A 19,185-nucleotide genomic window follows, 5' to 3' on the forward strand; every position below is an offset into this window, starting at 1 on the left:
CTGATGCTGGGAAAGATTGAAGGCAAAAGGAGAAGAAAGAATCAGAGAATGAGATGGTTAGATAGCATCACAGACTCAATGGACATGAATTTCAGCAAACTCTGGGAGATAGTAGAGGACAGAGGATCCTGGTGTGCTGCACTTTAGGGGTCACAAAGAGTCAGACACGATTTAGTGACTGAACAACTGTCTAGAGATTCTCCTTGCTGGTTTGATGAAGAAAGCCTCCCTGCTAAGGAAACCACATGGCAAGAATCCATGAGCAGCCTTGGGTCAACAGCCAACAAGGAATGGAAGTGCTATATTCTACAACTGCAAGGAAATGAATTCCACCAAAAACCTGAGTAAGTTCGGAGGCAGAGTCTTCTCCAGTCAAGCCTCCAGATAAGAATGGAGCCTGGCTGATGTTTTAATTGTAGCCTTATGAGACCCAGAGCAGAAGACTCAGCTAAGACACACATGCCTGGACTCCTGAACTGCAGAAACTATGACACAATAAACATGTGTTATCTGAAGCCTGTAAGTTTGTAGTCACTTGTTGTGCAGCAACAGAATACTAATAAAGCTAAATCCATTATGGTTAACCACTGGAGGTAGAAGGAAGCCAACTTATCTCACTTCCAGTGGTTTACTAAGCCAACTTATGTTCAATCTCAGGTGGCTGAGACTGAAGAACCAATCAAAACCAGGCTCTTCCAGGAAAGACTATGTGATGCCTGGCTAGCAATACACCATGGATAGTCTTTATCATAGACAATATTCTATAAAAACAGGTGGCAAAGCCCCATGCTGCAGTACTCTCTGGAACAAACACATCAATGTAGGCTCTTAGATACAGCATATTTAATTTTAACACAAGTAAAGACAAGTTGTATATTAAATGAAAATGAATATTATGAAGTTTTAACTGGATCATGTAAAACTACTAAGACAGCAGCATCTGTTAGGTCCCAGGCCTCCTTGAGAATCTGATGAAATTCTGGACACCTTCTTGTCAGAAAAAGATGTACTTGAATACCTATGCAACGTCAAGTTTTGCCTGCAATTTTTAGGAGATTGAGACCCCTTGAGGCGTGTCCAGAGGTCCCCAGGTTGGTCACACACTATGGGGTTGAGTGACCTGAACTTTTGGGTCACCTAGATATGAGAGAATTGTATCAGATGACAGCTGTATAGTCAGCAAAAATGTTCTTGAAAACCTCAGCTTTGTGTGGCAGGGATTGTTTTCAGCACGTGACTCAGGTGTCACCTAAAAGAGTTGGGGCAGGAAAGAATAGAGCATCCCAAAGCTGCAGGGCTCGTGGGCAAGGGTAGAGACAGGCTTTCTGGATTAGCCTAAATCCAGAAACAGCTTGGGGGAAGTACAGAACAGCCAGAAATCTTGACTAGAGGAAGACACATGACAGCACTGGAGAGTGGAGAAAATGAGAGTAGGAGAGCAAGAACTGGAAGAATGAGAGACACGCCTTCCAGGCGGAGTGGGGCATTACCTCCTCCACCTGCCCTGTCACCCTCCAGGGAGTGCAAAGTTGGAAATAAAAAGGGCAAGTAGAAGCTGCCTTGCTAAGGGGTCTTTTATTTCTCTGTGACAATTAACTTAGTTTTCAATTCAATTATAATACAAAAAAATTGATATAAGCATTTTCCAGATCATATAGATTATTACCTTAAAACAAAAATGCCGATTTCATTGTCCACATTTGCCTTTGCACTGTGATTGTGTTAGTAAAAATTAGCACTGCAATAACTGATGTGGTCTAGTGAGAAAAGAACAGAGGGGAAATTACAATGTAAACAGCGCATTGCTGCCAGGTGAAAGCCAAATGACTTCATGGATGCTGGCGTGTTGGTGGGAGGTTTGAATCATCACATGGCACAGGCAAGCCAAACTCAAAGGATCTGTTGAATGTATTCCTTTCCTTTGTGGGGGGTGACTCAGTTTGAGCAAGCAATATCAACTGTAACATTGGATTAATTTTGTAAATTTGAATTGTTTGGGTTCTGTAATTTTCTATGTATTTGATCCGCAAATTCATTTTGATTTTGCAGTGATCATTAGGGCTGCCCACAAATATCCAGTTCCTTCTTCCAGAACACATGGTGATGCTTTAGCATCTCTCTGTTGAGTGGGACACAGGATTCGTTCTGGCTGGCAAGTTGTGAGATATCCTTCCCATTTTTCTTCACCTTCCCTCCCATATCTTTGATCCAAGAACTCCAAGAAAAGCAGCATTGCAATTATCCTAAAATAGGCCATCCAAAGCCAGTGCACAATACTTGCCTTTGTTAAAATCTCATAGAGTGAGATGGAGCAAAGGCGGCACTTGTTGGGCGTTGCCATCACTTGTCCTTCTAGGCTTTGGAGTTGTGACACTCGTCAGATGCGATGCTGAGCTGTTCAAAGGTTACCTATAGACAATCCTCATGGGACTCAGGCTTTCTCTTTGGCTCCTCCAAGGTAGGATGGGCTTAGGAGATGGCTGTTTGCTCTTGCTTGGGCCAGCTAGAGTGGCAGGAAGCTCTGGGTCTGTACTCAGAATCTTTGCATCTCCTTAGCATGAGTTGCAATAAAAAAAAAGCTTATCCATTGCCATGTGCTGAGAAAAACCCTGGCACCCACAGAGATTTTCATTATTGATGGTGATGGTAATAATAATAGTAATTTTATAGCACTTTCATCCAGTATATGTTGCAAACAAAAATAATCAATCCAATCAGCACATGTGTTCTGCCGTCTGTTCTTTTCTCTTGAAGCCCCGCCTCCCTCCCCACATACATACATAACACAGTATGTAAATCTCCACCTCCAACACACACACACACACACACACACACACACACACACACACACAGTGCTCTTGCTTCTTGATAACAGCTAACATTTGCCTGAAATGGAAGTTTACAAAACACAGTTCCTACATTTAATCTCCTCAACAATGCTGTGAGCTGTCATTTTCCCCATTCTCATGTAGGAAAATTGATCAGAGAATGAGAAAGTGCTGATTCTGGAGCACTCACTGAGGTTCCATGGGAGCAGGATCAGGCTGAGATCAGGGAAGGAAACTGAGAACCTGCAATACCAACTGGGCCTGTTCAAGTGCCCACCTACAGGGAGCTAAGCCCAAAATCTGTGATCAGAAAGCAGAGTCAGAAGGACAAATCAAAGTTGGAATGGCACACAAGAAGGCGTGATTGGAAGAGAAGCTAAAGCAAAAAGAAACTGAGACAAGCAAAGAGTAAAGATTATCAGAGGCCAGTGGGGAATTTAATGACACTCTTTTCTTGGAATAGAGTTCAAAAAGCCATATGATGTCACTAGACACTTTGACTCTAAATCTGGGCCATTTTTTTATCTCAAGATTCCTGTCCTGAGGTTCATGTATATACGAAACTCTGTTTCTGTGTGTTTCCAGATGTGTGTTCTTTAAGGCAGATGTTTCATAGATTTTATCAGATTCTTAAAGGGAACTTTGTTGCCTTCCATCTAAGCAATGAACTGCCTTCACTGTGTGATTTGGCCCCCTTCTGTGGTCCCCTCAATTCTGAAATTTAATGTCCCACCCTATCCCTTCCAGTCCTGGAGTGTTCTCTATGAGCCACTCTCCAGCTCATGAATAGATTAATTGATTGGTTAATAGAAAATCTCTTTAGTATCTAAACCAGTCCTAGATACCATTATACAATATACTTAAGGCATAATGTTGCCCTCATAGACGTTAAGATCTTGGCTTAAGGACAAGACACACAATGAGGGGCCAAGAGTAAAAGCCAGCATTAATGTCAGTTGGTGAGATCCAGACAAGTTGTCAGAAGAGGAGAGTTGAGTGAGGTGTTGAGTTATTAGACAGCAGCGTGTGTTGGTGAAGAAGAAAGAACCATGCCTTTGGAGACAGATGTTCTGGGTCTCAGTCTTAACTACCACCTACTGCACAGTCTTGGTGAGTTATTAATGTCTCTTACTTGTATGAGAGACACTAACACTACCTTGGTGGGTGTTACCATGATTACAATGGGGGATTATATAAACTAGCATGTATAGGTCAGGACTGATGCTCTGAATGTGATCCATAATCATCAAAATCTAAGGTATGTACCTATTTATTTTAAGTCTATATTGTTCAGTTTTGTATGTCTACAAACATTTTATAAATTGAATCAGACCTTGTGTATTCTTTATCACTCAAATATATAGAATATATAGAGTTGGTCATTTATGTTGATAGATGGGTCTCTGGTTAATAATGGTTTTTACTTCTATGACTTTACCACACTTTATTTATATTGTCTTCTGTTAGTAGACCACATGTATCTTCCTCTGAAATCTTTGCTACTATAAATGTTTGTGTTATAAACACACTTCAATATGTAGGTGTTTCTCCAGAAGTGGAATGGCTGGCTTGCAGGGAGAAAGCCAACTTGCTTACCAAGTATTTGTAATAATTCACACTATCATAAACAAACTATGAAAATCTCATTGCCTTTCTAACGCTTGACCTTGTCAGAATCAAAAATGTCTTTGTGTCCAAATGGCATAAAAGTATGGATAATTTTGATTTGCATTTTTCTAATGATTAATATGATTAAATAACTTTTCATAGCTGCAGCAGTTTTGTTTTATTTTTTAACTGGTATGCATTATCATGTCTCTGTCCACCTTCCTTATGTCTACTTTTTTGGATCTTATTCTTATTGACTCATAAAAATTCTTTTTGTGTTATGAATACTAATCCTTTGTCAGTAAGGGCAGCAAATATATTCTCAAAGTTTTGTGCTTTTTTCCCTCATTTCTTCATGCTCTTTTTGATGAATGGGATATCTTAATTATAATGCTAATACATATATCAAATTTAGGTAATATATGCTTTCACATTTTAAGAAAATCCTTCCCACCCTCAGGTCAAAACATTCACTAACATTTTCTTGAAAATGAGTAGTTTTATCTTTTATCTTTTATGTTTAGAAATTTTATCTATCTGGACTTGATCTTTTGTTTGTTTTTGTTTATTATAGTTTAAGATTTCAATTTAAAATTTTTGTATTGGTGAACAAATATCTCAGAACACATTATTCAAAAATTTTATTTTTCCCCCATTGATTTGCAAAGTTATCTCTGTAAAATATCAACTTTCAAAGTGTACCAATCTGTTTTTATACTCTTTACTGTGCTCTACAGATATGTTAATCTGTGCCAGAATTAATAACACACTGTACAAATTGCTATACATTTAACAGTAACTGTTAGTATCTAGTAGAGAAAATATTTATTCTTTTTTTTTTTCCTTAGAAGTATCTTATCTATCTTGACCCTTTGTTCTTCCTAATTTATTGTCATGTTCCTGTTAGAAACATCTCAGTATTTTTATAGAAATTGAATCAAAAGGATAGATCAATTTGAAGACAATTGAAATTATTTTGAAGTTCAGTCTCCCATTAATGAACATAATATATCTATTTATTTAGGTCTAATTGAATGTATTTAAATAATGTTTTGAAGTTTTCTCCATAAAGATTTGGAACATTTTTGGCAGATTCTTGGCTAGATAAATAATAATAATAAGGCAGTGTAAATGGTTTTTCTCCTCTGTTTTGCTAGTATATAGAAATAAATTTTAATTTGCATATTAATATGTTATCCAGCCACCTTGCTAAATTGAATATTCTTGAAACAATTTATCTATAGTTTCTTTTATATCTTCTATGAAGATAATGTAGACCTTGAACAATGATGGCTTTTCTTTCATGTTTTGGACTGTTTTTCAGCAATACAGATCATTTCCCTTTTTCTGAACTCTACTCTGTATCATTAGAGTTAGAAACCTGAAAATTACGTTTATCAGAATCTCTACCATCAAGAGTTTTCAACTAGGTTCCACCATTGAGAAGCACTTATATAAAGTTTAGAAGCTGTAAGAGAGGCAAGAGCTAAATCAATATTCTTACAATTGCAGCAGGCACAGTTATGAGCTTTGCCAGGGTGAGATTTCATATGAAAAAAAAAAAAAAGTGAAAGTGTTAGTCACTCAGTCATGTCCAACTCTGCAACCCCATGGTCTGTGTAGCCCACCAGGCTCCTCTGTCCAAGGAATTCTCCAGGCAAGAATACTGCAGTGGGTAGTCATTTCCTTCTCCAGGGGCTCTTTCTAACCTAGGGATCAAACCCAGGTCACCTGCATTGCAGGCAGATTCTTTACTGCCTAAGCCAACAGAGATTTCATATGAGCTTCTTACAAATCATTCATTTTAGGGCTAGATGAGTGTGATCAGTAAATAACTTCTTGGATTTTTTGCAACTCCCTGGCAGCTATCTGCCTGCCACTGAATTCCAGTGCCTTCTTTAACCTTCTCTAAGCCCTTCCTATATTTTAAAGTACTTAAATGACTTCCTTTTCATACTGTTCATGGGGTTCTCAAGGCAAGAATACTGAAGTGGTTTGCCATTCCCTTCTCCAGTGGACCATGTTTTATCGGAACTCTCCACCATGACCTGTCCGTCTTGAGTGGGCCTACATGGTATGGCTCATAGTTTCACTGAGTTAGACAAGGCTGTGGTCCATGTGATCAGATTGGTTAGTTTTCTGTGATTGTGGTTTTCATTCTGTCTGCCCTCTGATGGAGAAGGATAAGAGGCTTATGGAAGCTTCCTGATGGAAGAGACTGACTGAGGGGGAAACTGGGTCTTGTTCTGATGGGCGGGGCCAGGCTCAGTAAATCTTTAATCCAACTTTCTGCTAATGGGCAGGGCTGTGTTCCCTCCCTGTTATTTGACCTGAGGGGTCTCTTGTGGGGTCACTGCTCCTTTCTCCTGGGTCCTAGTGCACACAAGGTTTTGTTTGTGCCCTCCAAGAATCTGTTTCCCCAGTCCTGTGTAAGTTCTGGCGGCTCTATGGTGGGGTTAATGACGACCTCCTCCAACAGGGCTTATGCCATACCCAGGTCTACTGCATCCAGAGCCCCTGCCCCTGCAGCGATCCACTGCTGACCCGTATCTCCATAGGAGACACTCAAACACAGTTCCGTCTCAGTCTCTGTGGGGTCTCTGGGTCTTGGTGTACACAAGGTTTGTTTGAGCCCTCTGAGCACCTCTGGTGGGTATGGGGTTTGATTCTAAATGTGATTTTGCCCCTCCTACCATCTTGTTGGAGATTCTCCTTTGCCCCATCCTAGAGGAAATCAGTCCTGAATATTCATTGGAAGGATTGATGCTGAAGCTGCAACTCCAATACTTTGGCCACCTGATGTGAAGAACAGACTCATTTGAAAAGACTCTGATGCTGGGAAAGATTGAAGGTAGGAGGAGAAGGAGATGACAAAGGATGAGATGGATGGATGGCATTACCAACTCAATGGACATGAGTAAGCTCTGGGAGTTGGTGATGGACAGGGAAGCCTGGTGTGCTGCAGTCTATGGGGTCTCAAAGAGTCAGACACAACTGAACAACTGAAATGAACTGAATGAACTGAAATGTCTTCCTACTTGAAATACCTAAAGCTGTTTTTATTGGTTAAACTCTGACTGATTACATTATTTTGTATCAAAAGTGTTTCCAAGAAACAGATCTTAAATGATGGTAAATGGACTTATTTTGTGATCTGGTTACAGGCAAGGAGGGTGTTAGTTTCTCTATTGATAGAAAATGGTAGAAATTGTTGCTAGTCCACAGCCCAAAGTGGCAAAGCGTTTATGAAATGTTTCACCTAAAACTCTTACAATGAATTACTATTAAAGCAAGGATATAAACTGCCAAGTAGCTGGCTGCATAAGTGAGAATATCAAGAACAGCAGGGCAGACTGAATACATATGACTTCCCTGGAACATGTAGAGAAAGAAAATGAGAGGCTTAGTCCTTTTAATTCTCACTCAAGCTAATGTTATAAAACTTGATATACCTACAGTTGCACTAAAATAATATCTACCATAGCTATATAACCAATGTACCTAAAAATCAGCTGCAAATCTAATCTTGTAGGTAAGAAATGTATGCAGAGATACAACACAAATTGAAATCATGGCTTTCTGAGAGCTCATACATAAAAGTGAAGGTACTGATGGAGAAAAACTGAGGTTTGACAATTGGAATGGGGCATTTTGGACAATTTGGATATATGCAATCACAATGATGGTTCCCTCCCCCAACTTTCCTTGTCTTCAGAAGCAGTCACTTCTTTTCAAAAACGCAAGCTTATTCTTGCTTAAAAACCAAGTTCTCACCTGAAGACTCTACCTTACCTGAAAATATTGATTTTCTTTAAGACTCACCTTCATCACTCCTCGTTACCTACAGTATTCAAGGAATGCACACATATTACTATTTCAAATGCTAAAAAAAATTGCAGGATTGGGCTAATTTTCATCAAAGGAAATCAGATGATTATGTGTGGAAATAAATTCTATAGGTACTAGATCAGGACAAAAGTAACACAAAATAAGATTGTGTCAAATGTATTGATATGAGCCCATTCAGTAGATATTCTAGATTTAATGTGTTAGCTTGAACAGCTGGAATTGTTCTAACACTATGCTTGGTAGATTGACTGCAACCTGAAATCAGTGCTGTGCTTAGTTACTCCTCTGTCCATGGGGAATCTCCAGGCAAGGATATCAGAGTGAGTAGTATGTGCAATGGGCATGTTTACTCAAAAAATGCAAAACAGTCAGAATGGTAGTCATATCCTAGACACACAGGGGTCTTTGGTGAAAACTAATTCATTATAATTTCTCAAGAATTGAAACAGATGCCTTTCTTGATATGGGTAATTAAAAAAATTCGAGCTTGGTGCACCAAATCTGCAAACCAAAAATCATATTTTTTTACCCAATACCAAGGTCTGAGATCACTCAGAGCCTTTTGATTAAAAGCAAGACCAGTTGTCCCTAAGGAAAGACTCTGCACCCTTTCTACAAGTATACCCTGCAAATCTTTTTACCCAAACTTCACACAGAGACATATAGCTATTTATCATGGTGTCTCTGCTCAGGGGAAGAGGAACTAGACTCCAGACTTTGGGGGATTACTAGATATTCAAGACCCCACTCCAGTACTCTTGCCTGGAAAATCCCATGGGCGGAGGAGCCTGGTAGGCTGCAGTCCATGGGGTCGCTAAGAGTCGGACATGACTGAGCGACTTCACTTTCACTTTTCACTTTCATGCATTGGAGAAGGAAATGGCAACCCAGTCCAGTATTCTTGCCTGGAGAATCCCAGGGACAGGGGAGCCTGATGGACTGCCATCTATGGGGTCGCACAGAGTCAGACATGACTGAAGTGACTTAGCAGTAGCAGATATTCAAAAATAGGGACATCACCATGAAGCCTAAGCATCACTATGTTGTTGTTTAGTCACTAAGCCGTGCCCGACTCTTTCCAGCTCTGGAATGGAGCACATCAGGCTTCCCTGTTCTTCACCATCTCCTAGAGCTTGCTCATACTCATATCCATTGAGTCAGTGATGCCATCCAACCATCTCATCTCTATCTTCCTCTTCTCCTCCTGCCCTCAATCTTTCCAAGCATCAGGGGACAACATTATAACCCACCAATAAGAGTAAGGGCTTATGTGAACTCCCCATGGGCCCCAACACAGTGAGTCTAAACCATCTTTAATTGAGGGTGAGATCAAATAGGAACTTGGCTTATATGGGAATTTCTAATTCAACTCCCTGTGGTCCCTCTTATGGGTCCAGATTGTATCTCTTGCTCCTATACAACTGTGGAAATACAGGCCCCAAAACAATGAGAGTTAGCGGGAGCCAAACAATAGTTGCTGGCTTCAGCAAACTCACATTTCTAAATTTGCGTTTTCACTTCTTCTGTTTGTTTTTCCTTCTGAGAACTTCACTTAATTCTTTGATAACTCAGTGGATGTATTCAAATATATGGTTTATTTTCTTAATTATATCAGGATTTCCAGGCAATTTATAAAAGGGAAGTTATAAAATCTGTTTTGCTTTATTGAAAGAAATAAAATTCTCTATCATAGTACTAACAGCACTTGGTAAGTTTGATTTTGTGTCACAGATAGATAGATAAAGATGCTTTCCATTCTACTGGATGCTAAGCTCCTTGCAAGTCACGGGCTGTCATATTTATCTTTGCATGTGTTCAGTTTAACAAACACACAATGAAGGCTTAGTTCAAGCTCAGCACTGCGCTGGGTGCTAGGGAGCAATCCTGGGATTCTTGTATTTCATGTTTGGATGATAAGAATGACTCCCCAGCCAGCGTCTCCATTCTAGTTAGATCAGTCTTTATTAGACCTGAAACATCAAATGCTTGTTCTGTGTTTTTGCCAATTGCTGTTTTTCTCTACTTGGGATGCCTTCTTCTCCACCCTTCTCCTAGCCTATACCTACCTGCTTTTGAAAGGTATTAAACCTCACCCTCTTCATGAATCTTATTGATACTGAATAATATAGTATAGAATATATAGAAGGTCTGTTTTTCCTCTGCCTTTCAGTGTGCTGCTTGTACTGATCAATTTAAGATTTGAGTACTTGTTTCCTTATGTGGTTTAATATTGCCAGCCACCCCATCTCCAATCCACTGCTAGATTTCAAGCTCCCTGAAGATGAAGGCTGAATCGTATACCTCACTTGTATTCTCTACAGCTCACTGCACAAGTGCTGGCTACATGGAAAGTGCTCAATAAGTATTGAATAATTGAAGAGGAACTCGATAAACAACGATTGCTTAATTGATTAACTCCACCAATAAATCTTGCTTTGAACAGAAGCAGAGCCAGTGAAGATACTAAGAAGGTAGCCTGGATCATTGTTACTCTGGAAAGTGAAAATCTTCATGAAAGTTAAGACCTGGTGGGAGATGGCTGGAGAATTGCCCTGTCTTGACTCCTGCAGGGTCTCTGAGACCCTGAGAACACAGGTGGGTGTGCTCGGTTGCTCACTTTTATCCATCTCTTTGCGACCCCAAGGACTGTAGCCTGCCAGGCTCCTATGTCCATGGAATTCTCCAAGCAAGAATACTGGACTGGGTTGCCATTTCCTTCTCCAGGCGATCTTCCTGACCCAGAGGTTGAGCTTGGGTCTCCTGTGTTGTAGGCGGTCTCCTGCATTATAGGCAGATTCTTTACCAACTGAGCCACCAGGAAAGATAAGAGCACAGGTGTGTGATTCAAATCTGAGCTTCAATACTTCCCAAGTATTTAAACTTGAGTAACCTGCTTAACCTCTCCAAGCCCTGGCTGCTTCATCTTTAACCTGGAAGACCTACCTCTCCCAGTCACTGTGAGTTTGATGCACATAAAGCATTTAGCACAGTGCCTGGGCTATTATGAATGTGCAATACATACTCATTGATTTTAGCTGTAGATTGATCCTGAAGAGTGGATGGAAAGAGACACAATGAGGAAATTTTTTTCTGTACTGGTAATACCTTCCACTTTCATGTTTTACAGCATTGCCCCATTTTAATCTAATGTTCTTAAGAGGGAGTTAAGAATTAAAGGAGCTTATGCAAGTAAGTGAGTGGCAGAGTCATTTGGAGACTGTTAACTCCTAATATGGGTCCCTTCCTCCATCCACATCTGCATAGTGGGATTGGCCCAGGGAAGAAATGGTGGGTTTCTCTTATGCATCTCAGCATTCCACAAGTGCATGTTGAAAACCTACTGCATACCAGGAGCTATGCTAGGCAGGAGGATTACAGGTGTGAAGTAGGCATCCGAGCTTTCTGTGTAGGGTCTAAAGTGAAAATGAAAGTCACTGAGTCATGTCTGATTCCAGGAAAACTTCTCAAAGGAAGTGACATTTGGTGTGAGACCAAACAGAGTTGAAGGTGGCAGTTTTATCCCCCACAGCAGCTGGCATTTGAGTGGAAGATGGAGAAGACAGAGTCTCCATTGCTGCCTGCAGACCCAGGCTCAGTGGGACTAAGCAGGAAGCATGGACATCTTGGCTATGCTTCCTGTTAGGACGAATCAGGATGTCAGTAGCACAAAGCAACACCTTCACTCAGGGTGTCTGAGTCCCTTCTCTCTCTTTCCCATTTTACCTCACTGCCTCTTGGGAGGAAGAGAACAAAAAGCCATTGTCTCCCCACTCTATGTTTCATGGGGGAGAAAAGGAGAGAAGGTGACTTCTGGATCTCATACTTGAGATGGAGTGTTGCCATGGAAACAACCATTCCCCTACGATTGCTTGGGCAGGCAGGAATTGACAGCCAGAGTTGAGGACATTGGATGGAGAGGCCATGAAAGGCCATGAGAGGTGTTTTCGCATCTAGCCACTTCTTCCACAATTTAGCCCTTTCAGTACTCTCCCCTGTCAATCCACACCCACCCTCTCTTCACATAAACGCCTCCCTCAGTGGTATTCACTTATCTTTCCAGATCTGAATGAGAAACACTCGCAAATCACTTGTCTACAACATTTTGTCTAGGTTTGTCTCATTCAATCCTCTCAACAAACTTGTTGGTCATTCATTTATTCATCCAAAAATCATGTATCCCAAGAACCAAATATATACCAGGAGTAACCAGGTAGAGCCAGTGGTCAAGAATACGCCTGCCAATGCTCCAGATTCAAGAGACTCAGGTTCTACCTAGGGATTAGGAAGATCCCCTGGAGGAGGAAATGGCAACCCGCTCTAGTATTCTTGCCTGGAAAATCCCGTGAACAGAAGAGCCTGACGGGCTAGTCCATGGGGCTGCCAAGAGTTGCACTTGACTGAGCAACTAAGCAAGGCAGCTATTTTCATTCTTTGAATGAGGACATTGAGCCTCAGAAAGATTAAGTTACCTACCTTGGGTGACATACTGAGACAGTGATAGAGAAAATGAATAAGTGGTGGGGCTCAAGTCAGTCGACCTGACTTGAGACCATAAGAAAAACTCCAGAATTCAGTGGTCTTTGGGTTAATTCATTTGGGAGCACAAATAAAGATGGAATAAACCTTGGGCATGCAAAGCAAATAATGGCTAAGCAGTTAAATCAAAGAATTCATTGGCAAATTCCATTCCTTGAATATCTAGCCTGTTTGAAACCAAAAACCAAATAAGAACATGAATTCAAGCCCTCTATCTTTTTTTCAATGCCTACTCCTATCTCCCTTTCCAAGCAAGGCTCTAATACTTACATAGAAGTATAAAAGGAAAAAAAACAAAAAAAACAAAAAACCAGCTTCAAATGCTACCCCACCCATGGATGGGAATGGTAAACAGGGGTAAGGCTGAAATCATGTCTGTTGCTGGACTCACAGTGAAGGTCTGTCTATGCAGTCAGCTCAAATGGAAAGCACCAGCTCAGTCTTAAGCATGGTGGAAATTGGAGGGGAGGGGAGTAAAGCAAAACCCATACTCCATGATGTGTTGGAAGCAAAAGGTAAAAGATTTTGAGTGCGGTGACATCACAAAGCCAGAAAGAGAAATCAGATTTGGGGGATTAATGGTGATGATGCTGTCACATCAGCTCCTTCTCCATCACTCCTCCCAGGAGCGTGGATGAGGAAATTACTAGGAAAGCAGTGTCAACTACAAATTGGCACTTGACAAGAGCATTTGCCAGCAACTGAACAACAAGGGTATTTGCCATCTGCCTGTGGTGCTGCAGCTGTTGACCTTTGACACCCCTGAATGGAATTCAGAGTGGAAAGTAAGGCACTCTGTGCTCCAGGGAACCTGGTGGAACAGGTCTTTAGACAGTTTGATGTTCCCAGGAACTGATTTCATGATCTCAACCCTTGCATCTCCTTATATCTAGAAAAGCTCTAGATCCCTTCATGGTGACATCAGCTCCTGGTAACTAGCAGAAAACCTTTTGTAAAGTAAGCACTTGATTGCACTGAACTCCCCCTTCACCGAAATCTTATATATTGACCTTTCCCCACTGTCTCTTTGGAGCAAAGGTGCTGTCCTCTGGGCTGCAGTCCTCATTTTGCCCCCAATAAACTTGCAGATAACTTGCAACTCTCATGTTGTGCATCATTTAGTTGACAGCAGACAGCAGCAAGCAGAATTCTGATGGAATCAGAGGGAAGGTGCCTCTGACCCTCTCTCCCACATAGGAACACAGTTTCAGAGTTTAATCTGCTGCTTCTTGATTGTGTGTTTTGGGAAAAATTATTCTCTAGCAACACTTTCCTCATCTGTCAAATGAGTGTGATGAATGCCCGGCCTGAATGCCTCCAAAGACAGAGTCTGTCTGAGAGGGAAACCTACCACCGGTGTGACGTGAGAGAAGTCTGCCTCGTGGAGTAAGGAAGGATTTGGGATGAAGACGCCTATTTCCAAGCCTCTAAACATTCAGATATGTGATCATCTGAAAGACAGAACTTCTCCAGAGCCCAGCATCCTCTTTTTTGGAAAGGAAAAGTAGCAAACAGATGCCTTGCTTGAATCAAAGGAATTAACAAGTAAAAGAAACATGCTACTAAACCATGAAGTCTTATTCAAATGGAAAGACACATCGTTGACTCTCTTCTAAATGGGACATTGTGTAGCATGAATACCTATCATCCAGGTGCTCCTAGCCTCCACCACATCCTACCAGCGCCCTGCCTGGGGCCTACAAAGGAGTAGAAGATGTAGGCCCCTCCCAACTGGAGAACAGCCCCCAAGATAACAGGCAAGCGGGATGGGGAGGAACTAAACTACCTTCCTTTCAGTGGCAGATTGAAGTGAGAGACGGTGTGAGATGTAGGAAAGGAATCCTGAACGAGGCTGGTCAAGGGGATTCCTGGTAGAGCCAGCACTGTGACGGGGTTGTGGATCCCAGCCTGAATGCCTCCAAAGGCAGACAAGGATTGGGAAATGAAGTTTGTTAGACAGGTGCTCCTGTTAGGGGAAACACTAACTGAAACTGCCCACCTGGCCAGGCACCATAGCAACCATTTGCATGAGTTGTTTTATGACAGGTGGTCCTGGTAAAGAAGATGAAACTTACAAGCCACCACCAACCAGAAGAGTTTGGAAAAGGTCAAAAGGAGACGCCACTTGTTCTACCAATCTCGCAGAATCCTCATCACGGGAATGCATCTTGGCTGAGCAATGTGTGGGCCACCAGAAAGGACCCTGAGTCAGAGTGATTGGCCAGAGGTAACCCAGAAACTAATCCCATCACCATAAAATCCAACACTGGGAGCCATGTGGCAGCACAGCCCTCCTGGATTCCCTTACCTTCCTGCTCTCTGATGGGCCCTCTTCCCAATAAAGTCTCTTCATTTGTCAGCGTGTGTCTCCTCAGACAATTCATTTTTGAGCACTAATCAAAAGCCCACTCTCAGGTCCTGGAAGCCAACACCCCCCTCAACCCCACTCATCACCACCCCCTTCCTGCAAGACTCCCAGAAAGAAAGGACTGGGATTGGAAGACAGAGAAGGGAGCAAGGCCAGTAGAGGGTCAGTTCAGTTCAGTTGCTCAGTCGTGTCCGACTCTTTGCGACCCTATGAATTGCAGCACTCCAGGCCTCCCTGTCCATCACCAACTCCTGGAGTTCACTCAAACTCATGTCCGTCAAGTCGGTGATGCCATCCAGCCATCTCATCCTCTGTCGTCCCCTTCTCCTCCTGCCCCCAATCCCTCCCAGCATCAGTGTCTTTTCCAATGAGTCAACTCTTCACATGAGGTGGCCAAAGTACTGGAGTTTTAGCTTTAGCATCATTCCTTCCAAAGAAATCCCAGGGCTGATCTCCTTCAGAATGGACTGGTTGGATCTCCTTGCAGTCCAAGGAACTCTCAAGAGTCTTCTCCAAAACCACAGTTCAAAAGCATCAATTCTTCGGCGCTCAGCCTTCTTCACAGTCCAACTCTCACATCCATACATGACCACCGGAAAAACCATGGCCTTGACTAGACGGACCTTTGTTGGCAAAGTAATGTCTCTGCTTTTGAATATGCTATCTAGGTTGGTCATAAGTTTTCTTCCAAGGAGTAAGTGTCTTTTAATTTCATGGCTGCAGTCATCATCTGCAGTGATTTTGGAGCCAAAAAAAAATGAAGTCTGACACTGTTTCCACTGTTTCCCCATCTATTTCCCATGAAGTGATGGGACCAGATGCCATGATCTTCGTTTTCTGAATGTTGAGCTTTAAGCAAACTTTTTCACTCTCCTCTTTCACTTTCATCAAGAGGCTTTTTAGTTCCTCTTCACTTTCTGCCATAAGGGCAGTGTCATCTGCATATCTGAGGTTATTGATATTTCTCCCAGCAATCTTGATCCCAGCGTGTGCTTCATTCAGCCCAGCGTTTCTCATGATGTACTCTGCATGTAAGTTAAATAAGCAGGGTGACAATATACAACCTTGACATACTCCTTTTCCTATTTGGAACCAGTCTGTTGTTCCATGTCCAGTTCCAACTGTTGCTTCCTGACCTGCATACAGGTTTCTCAAGAGGCAGGTCAGGTGGTCTGGTATACCCATGTCTTTCAGAATTTTCCTCCGTCAAATACTGTGCAAATCACCATCATGGGGCCTAACCCTGCAGGACCCCCTTTTCCCTCCAGGAAACTGAGGAGCCAAGAATCTGTGGGGATTCATTGATTCCCATCCCATAGTTTAGGCATTTTTTCCAGACATGATCATTTCCTCGAAACCTGACATGAGGATATGTAGTTTGACCTTGGTGTGTATTTATGGATCAGAAGTGTCAGCAGTCAACTCTAGCTAATAACCCGGGTCAACTTAGCTATTGGACACTACACACACAGTGTTTGGGGCCTAGTATTGTGGTACTTTTAAGGCCCTATGGAAATGTTTTCATTCCTTTTAAAATCAGAACAAAAGCATGAATCATATTCACATACCAACACAGTTGCAAAATATGGTTCTTAATATTATTTTATACAGAAAGGAACTTATGAAAACAAAAGTGACTATACAATCCAAGAAGGCCATAATGTGGTTCTGTTAATGGTTGTAACAAGCAAACCCTAAAGTTTTCCAGTCTTAACAAAGCCGAGGTTCCTTTCCCAGACACAGCAGGGCTCTTCCATCTTCTACACGTGACTTCCAAGGTACAATGGCTGTTAACATTCAGGTGACAGATGACGATGAAGCAGGGAGGGTTGCACATGGGAGTTTTCACAGCGAGGCCACAGTGATGGGCAGCTCTTCCACCCACATGCCATCAGCTGAACATCAATCACATGACCACATCCCCTGCAAGGGCTGCGGGGAAACATGGTCTGGCTGTAGGCCCCAGTGAAGAGGAACATGCTTAGTGAGGACTTACACTTTGTACGGAGGAAAAGAGTACCTATTTGAAATTGAGACACTCCAGGATAGTCCCCAAAGAAAGCCAAAGAGACACTGAGTGGAGTAAACTTTGAGATCTTGCTTTCCTGCCTGTGGAAAGGCGAGGAAATCAGGGCGAGGACGTTGGAGCCTACGTCATTGCAGAATTGAATTCTGCTGTCCCAGCCTCCCTCCCTGTCCCCTTGAGAACACTCAGAAGCTACCCCTTCCCTGTCTCACCCCCAGCCGTACCCCTCAAGGCTTTATTTAAAGCACACACATTGCAGCTCCTTTCTCCATTAAAAAACCTAGTCAGCTCCTTTCAGCAGTTGGAAGGGTTCACCGCTGGTCTCTCACCAGAGCTCCCGCCACACCTAGTGAGTCAGCCTCATCATGACTGACATGGCCGGCATTCGTATTTTCTTTGTCACTTTGCATTTTGGGGGCTCTGCTGGCCTATAGCGGGTTTTTCATGACTTTAATTGCTCATCTTCAGTCTATAGCTCAGTGAAAGCATTGTGGAGGTCACGTTATCAGGGCACAGGGGAAACCAAGTTCAAATGGCTTGTTCAGTGTCACCCAGCTCCAAGGTCCTGCACAAGAGGTCACACACCCACCAAGGTTACTGTAATCTCTTTAGTCCCTCTTGTCCTTCCCCAAAGTAGTTATCAGTAGTTATAACTTCCTCTTCATTAGTTATCACCTATGAGTTTTCACTCACTTGTCACACTGGGAGAAATTACACTTCTCTGAATGATAAGCCTGGGCATCTGTGCATTAAAGCAAAGTAGAGATCAGGGAGGTGGCTTTGCATCACTGAGGAGTGTGCAGGGCTGCGCTGGGCTGAACAGCAAGAGCAGAGCTGAGCTGAGCTGCCAAAGTCTACTTCAACAATGGGAAATCCACAGGGAATTTCTGTGGAATTAGATATATTGCTGGACGTGAATAATTAAGGAGTCTGATGTGGTCAGGTAGATTAATGTCCCTCTGAAAGCTCCGGATCAATGTTGGAAGGGGAAAAAAAAAATAATAAAAGACATGCATAATTTAAAAAAACTATCAGAAACTTTGCTTGACATGATGACATTACTGATTTTTTTATGATCTTCTCAAATATACTCTATAACCGTTATTAATTTAGTATCGTTAATAGCTCATCCTTCAAATGTCAGGCTAGAGCCAAAGCTGAAAAATAGAAATGCTTAGGGCTGGAAAAAGTCTGGGGAGGGAGGAGAAGCTCCAGGAGCATGAAGACCTTGGCTGCTTCTAACTCCGTCCCAACTCCCAGCCAAGTTCGCTCTTGCTGTGGCTGCTGTCTCTTCGGCCCTTTGGTTTGTGGTTCACAAAGATGGTCAAAGCTGGCCCATTCTGGATATCTTCTGCCTGGGCATTGGCTGGCTTTATGTGCAGATGAAGTGGCCAGGATCCAGTATGGGAGGACTTTGGGGGTGCTTTAGAAGGTCTGTCCTAAAAAATAAATACCTCTTGATGGTCCCTGATCTCCAAGGGTTCACAATCAGGTTAAGCATTCTTTTGGATTAAGTGTGGCATTTTCACTGCCGGGTCACTTTTAAAGGCAGGATTCTCCAGAGGAAAAATACGCTAATAGTATTGGTAAACAGTGTTTACAGAATGCTTACAAGGTGTCAGGAACTATTCTAAATATTTTATATGCATTAGCTCATTTAATCCTCACAGCCACTGAGATGATTATTATTCCCAAGTATTTGTATAAGGAAACAGAGACACAGAGATACTAAGTAACTTGCTTGAGGTCACATAGCTAGTAAGAACTGGAGCTGGAGGGGCTTCCTCAATAGGTCAGTGGTAAAAAATCCACCTGCAGAGGTGCAGACGCAGGTTTGATCTTTGACTCAGGAAGATCGCCTGGTGGAGGAAATGGCAGCCCACTCCAGTATTCTTGCCTGAAAAATCCCACAGGCAGAGGAGCCTGGCAGACTCCAAGCCAAAGAGTTGCAAAGAGTCGGACAAGACTTG

The sequence above is a fragment of the Bos grunniens genome, chromosome 8, assembly GCF_055505025.1.
Source record: "Bos grunniens cultivar Pamir isolate PY7600 chromosome 8, Bosgru_T2T1.0, whole genome shotgun sequence".
Classification (NCBI taxonomy): Eukaryota; Metazoa; Chordata; class Mammalia; order Artiodactyla; family Bovidae; genus Bos; species Bos grunniens.